Below are 15,544 nucleotides of genomic sequence, written 5' to 3'. Positions count from 1 at the left end.
GGAGCTAGGCTTCTTTCAAAAGAGAAGACTCTGGGAAGACCTGATAGTGGCCTTTCAATGCTTAAAGAGAGCTTATAAATAGGAGGGGACTAAACTTTTACATGGTCTGATAGTGATATAACAAGGGGATATTGTTTTAAACTAAGAGAGGGTGAGATTTAGATTAGGTATTGGGAAATTTTTCACTGAGAGAGTGGTGAAGCACTGGAACAGACTGCCCAGAGATGCTGTAGATACCCCATCCTCGGAGGCTTTCAAGGATGGATTGGCTGGGCCCTGGGTATCCTGATCTGGTGCGTGGCAACCCTGCATATGAGAGGGGTTGGAACTGGATGACGTTTGTGGCTCCTTCCAACCCAAGCCATTCTGTGATTCTGTAGTTATTTTTACAATAGCAAACTTGTAAGACAGAAGTTTGCAGATGACTTTTTTCCAGTGCTAGATTACTGTTACCCTTCTAACTAAATATGGAGTTTCTGTGAGTGAAGATGTTGTGTCATAAAGAGCCAGCAAAGTCAGTTCTTCCAATCATTTTACAACAATTTTCAGTGTTTGTGATTGTGAATCTGTGATGTGTGGTTATACCAAAAAAATTCTCTTGTTAAACTTCATCAGGCTCCTCTCTGCCCAACTCTCCAGTCTGTCTAGGTCTTGTTGAATGGTAGCACAGCCTTCTGGTGGGTCAGCCACTCCTCCCAATTTTGTATCATCAGCAAACTTGGTGAGGGTGTACTCTATTCCTTCATCAGCATCGTTGATGAAGATGTTGAACAAGAATGGACTCAGCACCAACCCCTGGGGAGCACTGCTAGTCACAGGCCTCCAACCAGACTCTATGCCATTGATGAGAAGCCTCAGAGCTTGGCCAGTCAGCCAGTTCTCAACACACCTCACTATCCACTCATCTATCCCACACTTTCTAAGTTTCATAACAAGGATGTTGTATCAAAAGCCTTGCTGAAGTCAAGGTACATAACATCCACTGCTCTCCCTCCATCTTCCCAGCCAGTGATGACATCATAGAATGTTCCCAGGTTGGTCAAGCCGTTCACCATTTCCCCTTGGTGAATTGACTATTCATGATAACCTTCTCATCAATTACGTGGAGATGGCATCCAGAACAAACTGTTCCATCACCTTTCCAGGGGTGGGGGTGAGGCTGACTGGAATGTAAAACAGCCTTTTTGGTCATTTTTCTTCCATCTGCAGGATATAGCTCTGGAAAGAAAGAGAGACAACGCTTTTGTTTGGGAGAGAATGCTAATTCCAGTTTGCAACAAAAACAGTACAATCTTGTGTGTAGGGATCTACATATATGACATTTAGTGTTGTGCCTAGATGTGTGTATTTGATACCTAAAGTCTTCAAAAGATTTTTTAGGAATTGAGTTCAGGGATATACATAGGGGAAAAAAATAAGTATATTCTGAAAGGAACGTGTGATAGACTTTCAGTAAGGATAATCTGTTTTGACTACATGTGGGAACATTTTCAGAATGTAGGCTGAATTGTCTGAGATTTGTATGAGTGTTTGGTTTAAGAATAAACCAAAATGTGAAGGCTTAGGGAATGATGTGAGCAATGACCAGTCTTGGTAACTTGTGCAGATCTCCATATTCTCTGGAACAAGCAGCTATTGAAATCTCAGCACACAAATAATATTGTAGGTTTAGCAATGACAAGTAGTGTCAGCACACCGTAATTAACATGAGGTGGTATAATACATAAGGAATGTACTGTGCCATTTAACACCAACACAGAAAGAACAGGAGGAGAGAAAGTATTGTTAGTCTACAAAATCAGAAGTGACTCTTATCCTTAGATGTAAACATTTTATTTTTCAAATGCTCATTTAGTTGATTTTTTTTATTTTTCTTTTATTACTAACAAAAGGCATCTGTCATTTTGAGTTAATGCACTGCCAAGCAGGAGTGAGTCATAAAGATGACCTCTGTCTTTATGCCACCATATTCATCCGAAAGGAAAAGTCTCAGCAGACTGTTTTCATCATATGTAATTAAGCAATTCTGAATGCTCAGTGAAACTTGAATAGTGTAACATACAGCCTGGTAATATGACAGTTAATGAGATGAGACTTACACTTATTCTGCCTTTGTAATAAGTGAAAACTTTTGCTTTCAGACTGAGGGCAGACAGATACTGAAGTATTCATTAAATATGCTAAAACCAACAACAAGGGCTGTGTTCTCTGTCTCTCTGCTTTGTGACTCTCTCCAAGAAAGGAGAAACCAGATGAAATTATTTCTTAATTATACTTATTCAGTATCTCTAATAAGCTGTGACAGTTGCATTCATGGTGGAGAAGACTAAAAAAGAGACATTCAGGAAACTGCTATCAACCCAGATAGTAATTTCCTCCCTGTACTTTACTTTCAGAGTCCAAAATATTCACAGAGTGGTTGAAACTACATAATTAATTTCACTCTGTGTCTGTAATACGAAGATAACATTGCTTAAAAAGACCTCTCTGCCTTTTTCTCTGCTGCCTTTCCGTATGTTGGTACTAAATAATTTAGTCTCGTGTAAGCCTTCCACTGTCACAAATGTTTCTTGTGTGTGTGCAGCATCGTTGTCTTTACGTCTCTATACAATGTGAATTCAGGGGGGTGAGGCTTTCCAATGAGTGATACAGCTTAGCAGATTTTCAGAAAATTCTGGACTTTTAAGACTGTGCAGAGGAACGCTGGTAATGCTGGCACAACTTCACTGAGGATTTGTATTTTCAATTTTTTTTTTCCTCAATAAAAGATCACCAATACTGGAAATCTCAGTAATTACTTTAGGTCAGATGGCTTGGTTGTGTATATTTGGTGTCAATCATAGGAGTCCAACCACCTCCCCAGAGAAGTATCATGACAAGACCACATCTACATCTGAAAATGTAATCAAGGCTAGAGCCCTAAGCTTTTAACCCAGCAAGTCCACTGAGACGTCACAGTTGTGTTCAAATCAGGACTCTGTTCTTAGTTTGAAGGAGGCAGCTGGGGCACTCATCTCTCTTCTCCACACTGCTCTGCTCCCCTGGTGACTTGAGCTAACCTCTTCGATTTCTCTCGAAACCTATCTACATCTCCTGAGTGCTCAGTCTCTCTTGCCCTGTTTTGCTTTCCACTCCTGCCCCCAGAAAGAGGGATCCTGGAGTAGTGTGAGGAGATGTGCAAGTCCCAGGCCCACGGCTCTAGCTGCTGAGATAAGCTGTGGGTGAGAGTTCAAACCCAGATTTAGGCCCAGGTTTACCTGTGTCAACACTGTAGTATATTGTTCAGGGATAGGAACAGAGAAAACCTGATATTCTGTTCAGTAAGCTTACCAACACTGCTTTGTTTTACAACAATGCGAATGAAAGCCAAGCTGGTTCAGCCGCCTTGAGCTCCTGAGAGATACCAGCTAATAGGTGACATAAATTACAAAGAGATTAGCATTCACCAGATGGAGTCATCCCGTGGCTGTATGGAAAAACCATGTTCCCTCATTGTCATCTGTTCCAAAAGGAGATATATGTGAGCTCTGATCCACAGAGAATTGCTCTGTTTCATGTTTTTCTTAAGCTAAAGGGTTCTTTTTAAAAAACAAAACAAAACAAAAACAAAATGAAACAAAACAAGAAAAGCCTTGTACCTGCAAGTTATTAAAAACTATTTTTTTTAATTATTATTATTATTTTTGTCAATGACTTTCAGAATTATTTTATTTATGGATTTTGTTACACATTCAAATCTTTATCTAAGAAGTGTGTACAGCACAAGGCATACGGGCTGAACAGATCAGGCTTGAGCCTGGAGCAGTGGAACTTGAGGCAAGCCTGCTGATCATAGCAGGAGGAATGGCAGGACAAGGGGCATTACAGTATTTGTTCTTTGCTGACACAGGACATACAGTTCGGGAGAGAGAAATGCCCTTTCCTCGAGAGTTCTTTCCCCTTGATTATTATAAATGTCACAGGCCGTGAGTGAATTCGTGGAGGAGGGGAACTGAGAACGTTTTGTAATTCTTGAAAGGTTAATTGTGCTATTTATAGACCCAGCTGCAGAGGGGAAAAAACTCTCGGCATGACCCGGCAATGTCAATGTAGTAATAGCAACCTAAATGGAGCTCTGACCAATCATGAATTACTGTCTGTGATACTGAGAATGCTGACAGTTCAATCACAGCACTGTTTCAATAGAGAACTCCATATATTTAAAGCACTGATACTGTTTTCCCTCTAAATGACAGGCTTGACAGATGGGCCGAAAGCACTGCAGACGTTTGAACAAGGAAATGGAGAGGGAGCCTGCTGGAAGCAGGGCTTCACGCAGCCAGCCGCAGATGATGAATAGAGTGTGATTGTGTCTGACAGGTAGTAATATAACTATTCATTCACCACAGAACACCTGGAGCACACTATATTAAATGGTACAAGATGGAGAGATCCTGTGACAGGAATGGGAAGTGTGAATCCCATGCTGAGTTTAGGTACAGCAATATAAAAGGTCAGGGGTCGCACAATATAAAGTGCCTCGGAGAGGGCTGTAATTAAATTATTTGCTTACTGAAGTGTTTCTAATGTTTTCCTAACGTGTTGCCAGGATCATTACTTCAGCGTGTCTGCGTAGCTGGAATGAAAATAGCAAATGCTGCTTTGCTGACTACTGCGCTTCCGTTTTTTGCACTGGGAAGCTTGCTAATCAAAGCGTTGTCATTATTGCACAAAGCCATCGCATTGCAGGAGCGTTACGGCTCCTAAAAGCTGTGTGCTTTGTCTAATAACCTGAAGCTTTCAGCTGACCTTGTTTTAGGGCTTTTGTGTCCAAAAATGTGCTGTATGTGACAAGCCTGCGGAAATCAAGAGATCCTGCATTCTTGGTAGGAGTGGGCTGTGGAGCTACATAACATTGTGATTTAATTGTGTGCACTGTGGCTTTAACATCCTGAGAAGCAGATCTGGGCTGAAAGAAGCTACCATTTTAATCTAGTTACAAGAGAACTGCAATTGTAACCCAGAGGAACTTCAGTTTATTATTTTTTGTTTTGTTTTGTTTTGGTTTTGTTTTTAAGGAGGCAACAATGCTTTAAAAATAGAAAGCGAGGACCTCAAAAACAGATTTCTGTCAGTTTGAGATGAAGAAGAGCAGCAGTAAATTAGCTTATTGAATTGCCTGCTATTTTCCAGACAGAAACTATTAAAAACTTCAGGAGCACTTTTTAATCTTTGCTGGAGTATATCCCTTGGATAATTAGAAACTTCTGAGAAGATTTTGATAGGTATTATTTTATGAGAGTATGTTCATAACATGTCAAAGGAAATCTTCAAGTGAAGATTTGTACTGCAGTTCATATCTTGCTGGGCAGGGCTGTTAACCCAGCATTCTTGTTTTCTTCCTGGCCACTGGTGACTCTTAAAAACGTAATGACAAAATGCAGTGTTTTTTCTCAAATACAGGCAGCTGGTGTACGGAAGACCAACTGAAGGCTTTACTTCGGCAAGATCAAAATCTATGCAGTGTTTATTTTTTTATTTATCTATCTATTTACGTGTCTCTTTTGAGGATAATCTGGCTCAGGTGACCTAGATTTCTCCAAAAGTAATGCTTCCTATTTATTTCCATGGAAAACACAACAGCTACAAAGAGCACAATAACTGTTCGCTAGAGCAAATTCACAGCTTTAAAACACTGCTATTCAACACAGTCGCGGCCACACACCATTTTGTCAGGCTGCCCTTCTGCTGCCATCTGCCACATGGCAACAACATGTGATGGAATATTGGCGGGAAGGCTGTGCATCCCACCAACACTCTCCCCTGACATCATGGGCCAAAATAATAAAATAGAAGGCATTACTTTCGGAGCAGCCCTCATATCTAGAAATATTACTGTTGGTCAGGCTGTGATCTCAGAGAGCTGAAAAATATAAAATACAGTGATTTACGTGGGTGATTTTATTCAAAATCTCAACGTCTAATTAATTGATTTCAGTGTTCTTGAATTACAGAAATAAAATAAAAGAGATGACCACCTAAAAACATACTGGCTTTTGACAGTTAAAACATCTGATTTTCTTAGGTGCTTAACAAATTACTTCAATTTCATCTCTTACACTCTACACACTGACATTAAGCAAAACAAACATTTCACATTAAGATTTTGATTTGAAGCAACGCAGTATGTATTATCAATCGTGTATTTCTTCATTTTTCACTTTACATGCAATAAAATCATAAATAATTATAAACTGTCTGGAAATAGAAATCAGATGTACAATCTGCCATAGATTGAACCATTTCACTTCTCTTTCTAATGCTCTTTGTAGCATAGTTGAATTCAGACCTCTGCCCTGATTCACTCCACTTCTTTTTTTGTTGTTGTTCTACTTTGCCTCAGTATCTTATTTTAACATCACTGGTATATTTTAAATTGTCTTGAGATTACCTGCAAAAAGTTGATTCCAGTTATTACTGTCAAACACCACGGCAGAGTGATTCTATGTAGCGGTTCAGGCCCTTAGGCAATCACTTCATGCAAAATAATAGCTCATGCAAAAAATAAATTATAAGCACAATATTTCTAAAAGTGTGCACAGTGACACTACTCATGATTCGTCTTCAAGAGTCCTTGTAAAATTAAGTATTAGGCTGTTGATTTTACCTTCAGCAGCTCTCACCTCAAACTAGTTTTGCTTGTCACTCTATTTGTGGAATACTCAGGCTAGGTTAGTTATCACCCCAGTGAACTTGAGAGCAGAAGGCACAGTAGGCGTTTCTTTTTCTCTCTTCTTCTCATTATGTTTCCAAGTTTGGTAACATTGATATTAGTCAGAGGATGACTGCAAACTTAGACAAAAATAAATTGAAACAGAACAAAACCCACCACTGCCACCAAATAAACATTTTTTTTGTTTAACTAATCAATTCTTTTTTCCTGATGTTCCTGTATCCATTTTTCATGAAAATAAATGAAAGCCAGAATTGACTTTCACGTACAGCAAATAGAATTGCTCTTGTACCTCCGGCTGAGGAAATTTGCTAGACTTCCTATATTTGGTCTTTTGTCGGGGAGGTTTCTTTCATTTCTTTCATTTACATTAATTATTTTAACAAACTTTTCATCCCAATTTATTTTGTAAATGATTAGAAATATCTCTCGGTTGCATTAATTTTCTTCTTTAATAGGGAAAGGGACATCTGGTTACTTGTAGTATGAGGAACAAGGATAATCTACAAAATAGAGTCACTGAGCACAGGAGACCTGCAAAGGTCCTTGTTGAGGGAATTGAGGGCAATTGCAGCCTTGAATAAGCAGAACTCTAATTACCAAACAACACTGTTTTGCCAGGAGCAAACATGTTTTTTCTCTCTCTCTGTGACTGACAGTTCCTTTCAGTATTAATGGATGTGGCAGATATGGCTGAAGAAAACACACCTGATAAATTAATAATCTCTTGTGGATATTTAAAAACTCTCTAGCAGGAAAAAAAATGTCTTAAATTGAGTGTTGTCATGAATTTAATCTTTTTGCAGGAGAATGCAGTGATGAGAGGTTAGAAAAATTGAACTTTTATGCTGGGGCTTATGTGTTTTGCTCTTCCATGTCCATAAGAAATTATGTGGTAATTGTCACCAAAATAAGTACTTTATACATAATTTATGAAAGCTTCTCTTGCTAACACAGGAACAAAGTGTAAGCCACAGAAATAAGTTATCCCTCCCCATCCAAATGAGAATTTTCATTCAGCTAGAAAGATGTACACTATTTCCACCCCTGTTAATTCTGTCTTGAAGTGAATATGCTTGTTAGCATTCTCCTTTTACTAGAACAGTTGCATACAGCAGATAAAAAGTTTTTTCTTGGTTTGTGCATGTCAACATTTGCCTACCATGTGCCCAAATCAAACAGAAGCATGTTTTGATGCCTCCTTACAAAAATATAAAAACAGGGAAGAGAGGGTGAAAGGTCTAGCACTATCTCATCTGTTCTGTGGCTATGCGTTTAATACCTACTCTGCATAGAAAATCAGTGATTCAAAATAATTTACTTACCTGTTTTTATTAAGGAACCTTCTGTGATATCCAGAAGAAATTGCCCCAGTGACATTCAAGAGATATGCCTGAAAGTTGACTATCTTTGTTTTTCTGATCTTCCATGTATACAAAACTTTTCTGTATTCATGTTCCCTTCCCTTCCCTTCCCTTCCCTTCCCTTCCCTTCCCTTCCCTTCCCTTCCCTTCCCTTCCCTTCCCTTCCCTTCCCTTCCCTTCCCTTCCCTTCCCTTCCCTTCCCTTCCCTTCCCTTCCCTTCCCTTCCCTTCCCTTCCCTTCCCTTCCCTTCCCTTCCCTTCCCTTCCCTTCCCTTCCCTTCCCTTCCCTTCCCTTCCTTTCCCTATCTCATCACAACTGATAAAATACTTTGATCACATCTATATTCTTTTTTACTTCAATTCTAAGTTTTACAAGCCTTTCTTCTTCAAAAACATTTTTTATTATATATCTTTTTTTCTCTTCTGAGCTCTATTTTTGGAGGACAGCCCACTCTGTACAGACCTGGTGACTTTCTATGCTTGATGGCTTCTGCTTATTTGTACAGAGGGCTGATTCTTGTTCTTTTGATGGTTTTGTCTTGTAACAAATCCCAGACATGGTTTGATTTCATACGACATTTTTTTTTCTCTTTATCTATAAATGAGTGAGAAAAGATTGTACTTTTCAATTTTTCAAAAACATTTTTTTCCCCACAACTGAAAGATATTCTCAACCAGTCTTGTTTCTTTATGGAGCACAGTACTTACATTTGTATGAAACAGTTTCATAGTTACTTCCCTCTGTACAGTTAACAGAGGAGCATTTAATAATTCCAGAGTTGGCAGTTAGAAATAACTCTACTCTATCTACCCCTCTTCATAACTTCCACTACTGGCTAATGCACTGTTGTGCTGTAATAAGCACTGCGTATTAGCTGTACACTAAAGCTATATGAGTTTCATTTTTTGAGGAGGCTTTTAGTTGGTTCTTGTGTCTACTGATTTCTTTCAGAGTTCATTTATTCAGAGTTTAAGAATCATTCAACAATATGATTGACACAAAATGAGTGACACAAAACATCCTTTCTAGATATAGGCTGTGTGTTTAGCATAGCTTTATAGGGAAATTGGAAGCACTGGTTGTTGATGCTTCTATTTGTTTTTCCATTTCTTACATGAATAAAGAGTCTACTAGCCAGAACACCTGCTGGCATGCTACTTAAGTCAAGGTTAACTACTGATGCTTTGGGAAAATTCAAACTAAAACAAACATGTGGAATTTGTAATTTTTTAAGCTGCAAGGGGAAAGGAATGAAATCTGAAAACCTTTGTTTTATGCCTATGTTTAAACTTCTGTTTTTAGGATATTCCAAATGTTTAACTCTTATGGTTAAAAGTTTACCTATGGTGCAGCACTTCACTCTTCTGTTGGTGGAGGCCTGTGGCTACTAGCTTACAGAGGTAAAGGGAAGAGAGACTCCTCTAACCATAGGAGTTTGAAAGCTGAAGCATGCATTGAAAGTGGAATACACTGTGGTATAGGGACTAATTTTGATTGAGTTGGGCATTATAACTGAAAATAGAACAGATGTTTTAGTGCAGAGACAAAGCAGTTCACTGAATGCATATCCACTGTCCTTACTTCTTCTTCTTCCTAAGTACACAGGACTTTCATCTTCCTTCACTTTATAGGTCTGTCAATTTTACTGGGCAAATGTTTCAAATTTTCAGTATACTATGCTTCAAAGTAGGTGACAGATAAGACACACAAGGCTTGCTGTTGTAGCTTGAAGGGTTGCAGTATCGCTTATCATTTTATCCTTTCTTTGAAGGAAGTAGGTCGACAATTACATGTATTTGGGTATAGAATTACATATTTCTATAAGTAGAATAAGCTGGATAGTATATCAATTAAAGATGGAACTTGGATTCCATGTCTGAGATTCCTGTTTGGTAATATCTTAATGTATTGGAAGAAACACTGCAATTAGCTTCTTAGCAAATGAGTATTTTCTTAACATCCTTAAAGCTGAATATTGCTGGTAAGAACTCTCACCTTCACTGAAGAGCCACCTTCATTTTTTAGTTACCTTTCCTCTTAGGTAGTCTACGAAATTCATCATAGTCATTTGGAACTTTATCTCAGAATAAATAAATTCTTATGCATTTTTCTGAATAGTTTTTTCTTTGTTGTTCTTAGAGCTTTTTCTAACCTTCCTGATTTGTCGTGTGTTTTGCCTTATTCTGCTTTCTATGTGAGTAATTTGAACTATTTGCACCTTCTTAAGCTTCCTTTGTAGTCTTGTAAAAGCCTTTCAGATGAACTTTTTTACTGTATTGTTGTCTTGCTGTTGTGCTTTTTTGTACTTTTGTTTAGGAGGATGCATCTCTGCTGTGATTTTATGTTCTTATGATTAAGAAGATTAGTCCTTTTTTTTGGAGAGTTTGTCTCATCATTTTTTACTCCAGGGATATTCTTGGTTGTCTTTCTTGTCTAAAGTTTAAGGTCAAAAATTTTATGTTTCAGTATTTATGTTTCATCTTAGATGGATGGTCTGTGGTTAATTCAGGATTTGGTCCTGATGCTTAATAATAACAAGCCCTCCACTAGCTTTTCTGAGCAGATAAATAGTGAAATATATTTAAAAAAACAAAAAACAAAAAACATCTTGTGTTTTAAGAAAGATTTTTCTGTCAAATCAGATTGGCAGGATTTGTGTGTGCACCGTGAAGGACAATGCATTTGTTTACTGCCCTGGTATGTGTTGTGGAATACAGAGGTGTACTGAGTGCATTTAATGTGTAGAGAAACATTTTTTTTTTTGCTTAATTGTTAGGTAGCATATGGAAAGGATATCCTGTGAACACATCTGAAATAAATGCTTATCACCTTGTTTCCTCTGACTCGGGCTGAGACTCAATGACTCACTGTCCATTCCAGTTCTAAGGGCATAATCTGAAGGTGCTTTATGACCAATTCAGAGCTATAATATAATGTTTATTTATCACTACTTTGATCATATTTACAGCTGAAGTCTCTTTTTTTGGAGGTTTTTTTATGATCTAGAGCTAGATGATTTCTAAGGTCCCTTCCAGCCCAAGCCATTCTATTATTCTATGATTTTTAGACTTTGTCATCTTTTTATTCAGAAAATTACTTAATTAGCTGTCATTAAGATATCAATTACATAATTATCATAACACCTGAATGTTATGACAATTCTGTTGTCATTCAACTGCCTATATAGATAACATGGAATCACTGAAAGTTTCTAATTGTCTCCTGCATTTCTGTATTTGATGGCTTTAGAGACTATAATTTGTGTGTTTCCCAAGTGAATGTATTTTATTCCTTTTCGTTTCTAAGCTGCATGCATTATTCAACCAATGTGCTTGGGATTGGAATTTATGTTCATAGACTCTAAGCATGAGACATCACTGCAGTCCGTAATCAGACCATTAGCATTCTGCTCACACAATCCAGTGTGAGTACAATTTTCAGAGGCCTAATGTAACAGGTAATCATAAATTAGTATTTGCTTTAAAACAACACCAGATTACACAGCTTGCATGCTTAAAGAGAATGACTCAGTGAGTAGTGCAGCTCTCTAATGAAGTGGGAGCTCATTAAACAGATGCTATCTACTTCAGTGGTCTACATAAGCAGCAAACAAACCAAATGGAAATGTTTCAACAGTACACTGCAGTCAACCAGAACAAGTTCAGGTTCATTTGCTATGGCATCATACACAGGAATTAGTCACAGTAATAATTGAATAGTTGCTCACTGATTTATCATTTCACATTTGTCAGTGTATTTGCATTATGTGGTTTTTTTAAATTGTCTTTGGTTGCATTAAAATGCCCTAATCTGTGTGTACAAAACTAGAAAAAAAAGGTGATTTTAATATTCGTTGGACTGGTAGTGTTCAGTGTTCTGTGTTTGGTTTCTGGTTTGTTTTTTTGTTTTGTTTTGTTTTTTGAAGTATTTTTTCCTCGTTTCTGTGTTACATCTTCATATAGGAAAGCTTGTAAATAGTCTTTAGGAAAATAAATATTTATTTAGCTACAAATCAGAAGTAGAGGCATACAGACAAGTGAAATTACTAAACATCCAATATTTCTAGGAGTGATGCATTTTAAATGGCATAGGAAGATTTTTCAGTGGATGGAATGGCCAGAATTAAGTTTTCAGAACTGATATTCACATGTAGTCTAGAAGTTTAGTATTAATTTTATAGTTTATTATCTGAAGGATGTTTTGCTTATGTCTAGAGGTGAAGCAGCTGCCAAGGAACAGCAGTGCTGTATAAGATTACTATGTAGTTCAGTTTGAAGTGAAAATGGAAAAATCTGATGAGTAGAATTTGGGAGATACTGCAGCTACTTAGACAGAGATATGCTGATTCGCATTTTCCGTGGTTTTTATTGTTGCTTTTGGTGGTGATGGTTTTTGTTTTGATTTCCCCCCCCCCTCCTTTTTTTTTTTTTCTGGTAGGCTTTGTTGCAGTGAGTCAGTTTTCAGTGACACTACACCAAGCAGAATTATTTGCTCCTTAATGAGATCGGAATGTGTGGAGATACGCTGGCCAGAGCAGATTTTGCGAAAGCCCAGTACAATTCTGAGGTGCTGTGAAAGGTGTTGATAAGTCTTGGAGGATGCACCTACTGTGGGAAGGATGTGTAATGAGATGACATCCCAAGTTGCCCAGATGCCTTCATCTTTGCTTGGCGTACTCCTGGGTCCCACAATGGCACTTTTCCCCCTGTGAAGCTAGCAATCTATCTTGCTTCTCTTCCTGTGATGTGGGGGATGTTCAATATTTAGCTGAAGTTACAAGATCTGTCTGCAGTGAAGAAGGGAAAGGTGGAGAGCTTAAGAATTGTGGGCAGTAAGGCTTACCACTCCTGTTACCATTCAATGTGACTGAGGTGATACAGCACAAGTACTCCTGGAGTACTATTGTGGGAAAGCTAAGGTGCTCAAGACTTCTGGTATAATTTGGTATAGCATTAAGTGTTTCTGATATGCAAGTTTCTGCCTAACTTGATCCTTTGGATTGGGACTGCATTTTCTCATGCCTTCTGTTCTGAGAATGAAGTTTAGAAGAAGAGTACTCTTTCCCCCACATTTATTTTATTTCTAGTTCCTTTCCTCTTTTGAATGTGAGGAAATCTATTGACTGCTTGAATGCTGCCTGAATTGGGGTTTTGTACTTGCCATAGACATCTGTAGCAGAATGGACAAATGTAATATCTGGTCAGGGAAATATGACCTAAATGTATTTGCCAGACTCAATACGGCATCTTGTAGCATGTGGCAACTTAGAGGTTCCAGACTGAAGCTCTGTACAAGTTTCTTCTGCCATCCCAGGTGACGTATACAAGATCAGATGATCTCAAGCACCTTTCTCAATAAGTCCCTTATCTGCAGATGCTTCTGTGTTATGCTTTGTGGAACATGGACTGCTTGATGTGTAGTGCATGTTCTGCTGAAGCTGGACTTTGAAATATGGAATTCAATTTGCCAAAGGAAGATGCAACACACTTGCAACAAACACATTTTCATTTTCATCCACAGCCTGTGCCTTACTTGAAATAAGAAAATGGATTCTGCAGTTTTTCAAACATATCACAGCAGAGTGAAAATATAAGCCATTATTAGTTATGTTAATACCAGCATCACCGAGAGAGAGTACAGATCTTATGAGAATCTCTCAAATAATTGTACGGCAGTGAATAAGATTGGGATTTTACAAATGGCAGAGAATAAACTGTATCTGCTCTTCAGGTGTAGCTATTACCTTCTATGAAGGACCACTGATGAAGAAATTGGGTGTGCACTGCAGGATAATGAGCTGCATGTCAGGCAGTAAGCAAAAGAAATCACTAAAAAGGGGATGGGAGAAAAATGAACCCTCTCTTACTTATGTGTTTCAGAAAGCAGCAGAAAAATCAAATTTCAGCCAGGAAAGAGCTTTCAAGAAAGATAAAGACATACTGGGGCATTAGCCTGTAAGTTGTTAGAGAAAAAAGCTAATTATGAGCGGGTAACAAGCACAGGTACAGTTTGTATGGCCTGTTAAATGTTCAAATTATGCTTGTGACAGTTAGAATCAAAGGAAAGAACAAGCTATCTGGTTTGTCTCTTGTAAAGAGCAATCTGAAATTAATACAAACTGAGCGACTGGGTGAGTGCAAGGAAAAGCTAATGCAGGCCAAGTGCTGACTATCAGGTTCGATCTGGATTTGAAACGCATTTGGAAATTAGCAGTGATCTCTGGGTATTTCTTTCGGTATCAGAAAGTATGAGGACTTTTCATTGTACTTTACTTCTGTTTTAAAGGTCTGAGCTAAACACATGACTAAAGGGTTTGTCTGATTTGTCTAGGAAACTGATTTTTTAGGGAAAGGATCTATTTTTACAGGTCTTTGCTCTTTTTCTTTCCTTGTCTGATTATAGATGACCACTAGCCAAACCTTTTTACCCTTTCATTTGTTCATTTTCTGTCCACAAACTCACTAGCTTGTTGAAATATATACTGTCTCCTCCTCCACTTCAACACCCTAAAAATGCTTCTCAAGAGCTGTCCTGGTGAGTTTTTGTACAATAGTTAACTTTGGTAATCAAATGAAAATATGAGTGAAAAGTGCGGTCTATTTTTACTCTGCTCCCACCATGCATTTATTTTGTGTGTAAGAAGATCTGGGCTCTTTTTGGAGACAGGGAAAAAGAGGAAAGATTTTTCACAGTGCATCTCCTAAATACAGCCTTGTACAAGTACCATAGACTGAAGAACTCTTTTCTATCCTACTCACTGAGGTTGCCATTATTTCAAATTGTTTTGCTTCAGACTTGAAAGGGGAGGATTTCTGAAAGTACCCTTAAAGAAGTGGAAAAGATGGGAAATCACTGAATTTTCAAGAATGAAGACAGGATATGCAAACACAAACAAGGTCAAAATTAGAAGGAAGAGGTGGTATTTAAAAATACAGGTGGGTGTTCACTGTTACTTTGCCATTTGTCTGCAATGGTGCGCGTACAACAACCCAGAACAGAATAAATTCACAGTGTAACATAATTGATTCCCCCTCTACTGCTTTCTTCCAAAGTCAATAAACAAGCAAACACAAATTCTGTTTGAAGAGTCTGGGAAGAACTGGATCTTCCAGATACTCTGAAATATTATGTGTATAGAAAGAGCTGTCAGCAACAATTCTGAGCTAAGGTTAATTGAAAGAGATACCAAATAAATAAAGAAATAAGTAAATACACAGAATAAATAAACACTCCAGACTTCGCTGGTAACTTAAAATTGCAGTCATTTTCCATTCTTGCTACATCCTAAGGTGTTTCTTTTCTGCTTAAGAGATGGGATGCTCATGCACATAGAGATGCTGCAGATTCTCTTTAATATCTTTTAAAAATAATTGTCGTAATTGATTGGTTTAAGTCAAAGAATGGTTCTTTTTTCCATCCATCTCAACCCTACAATACATTTCATTTCTTGTTTCGCATATGGCTAATT

Source organism: Gallus gallus, chromosome Z (genome assembly GCF_016699485.2).
Source record: "Gallus gallus isolate bGalGal1 chromosome Z, bGalGal1.mat.broiler.GRCg7b, whole genome shotgun sequence".
NCBI lineage: Eukaryota > Metazoa > Chordata > Aves > Galliformes > Phasianidae > Gallus > Gallus gallus.
The sequence above is the reverse complement of the archived record's forward strand: the minus strand, read 5'-3'. Positions refer to the sequence as shown.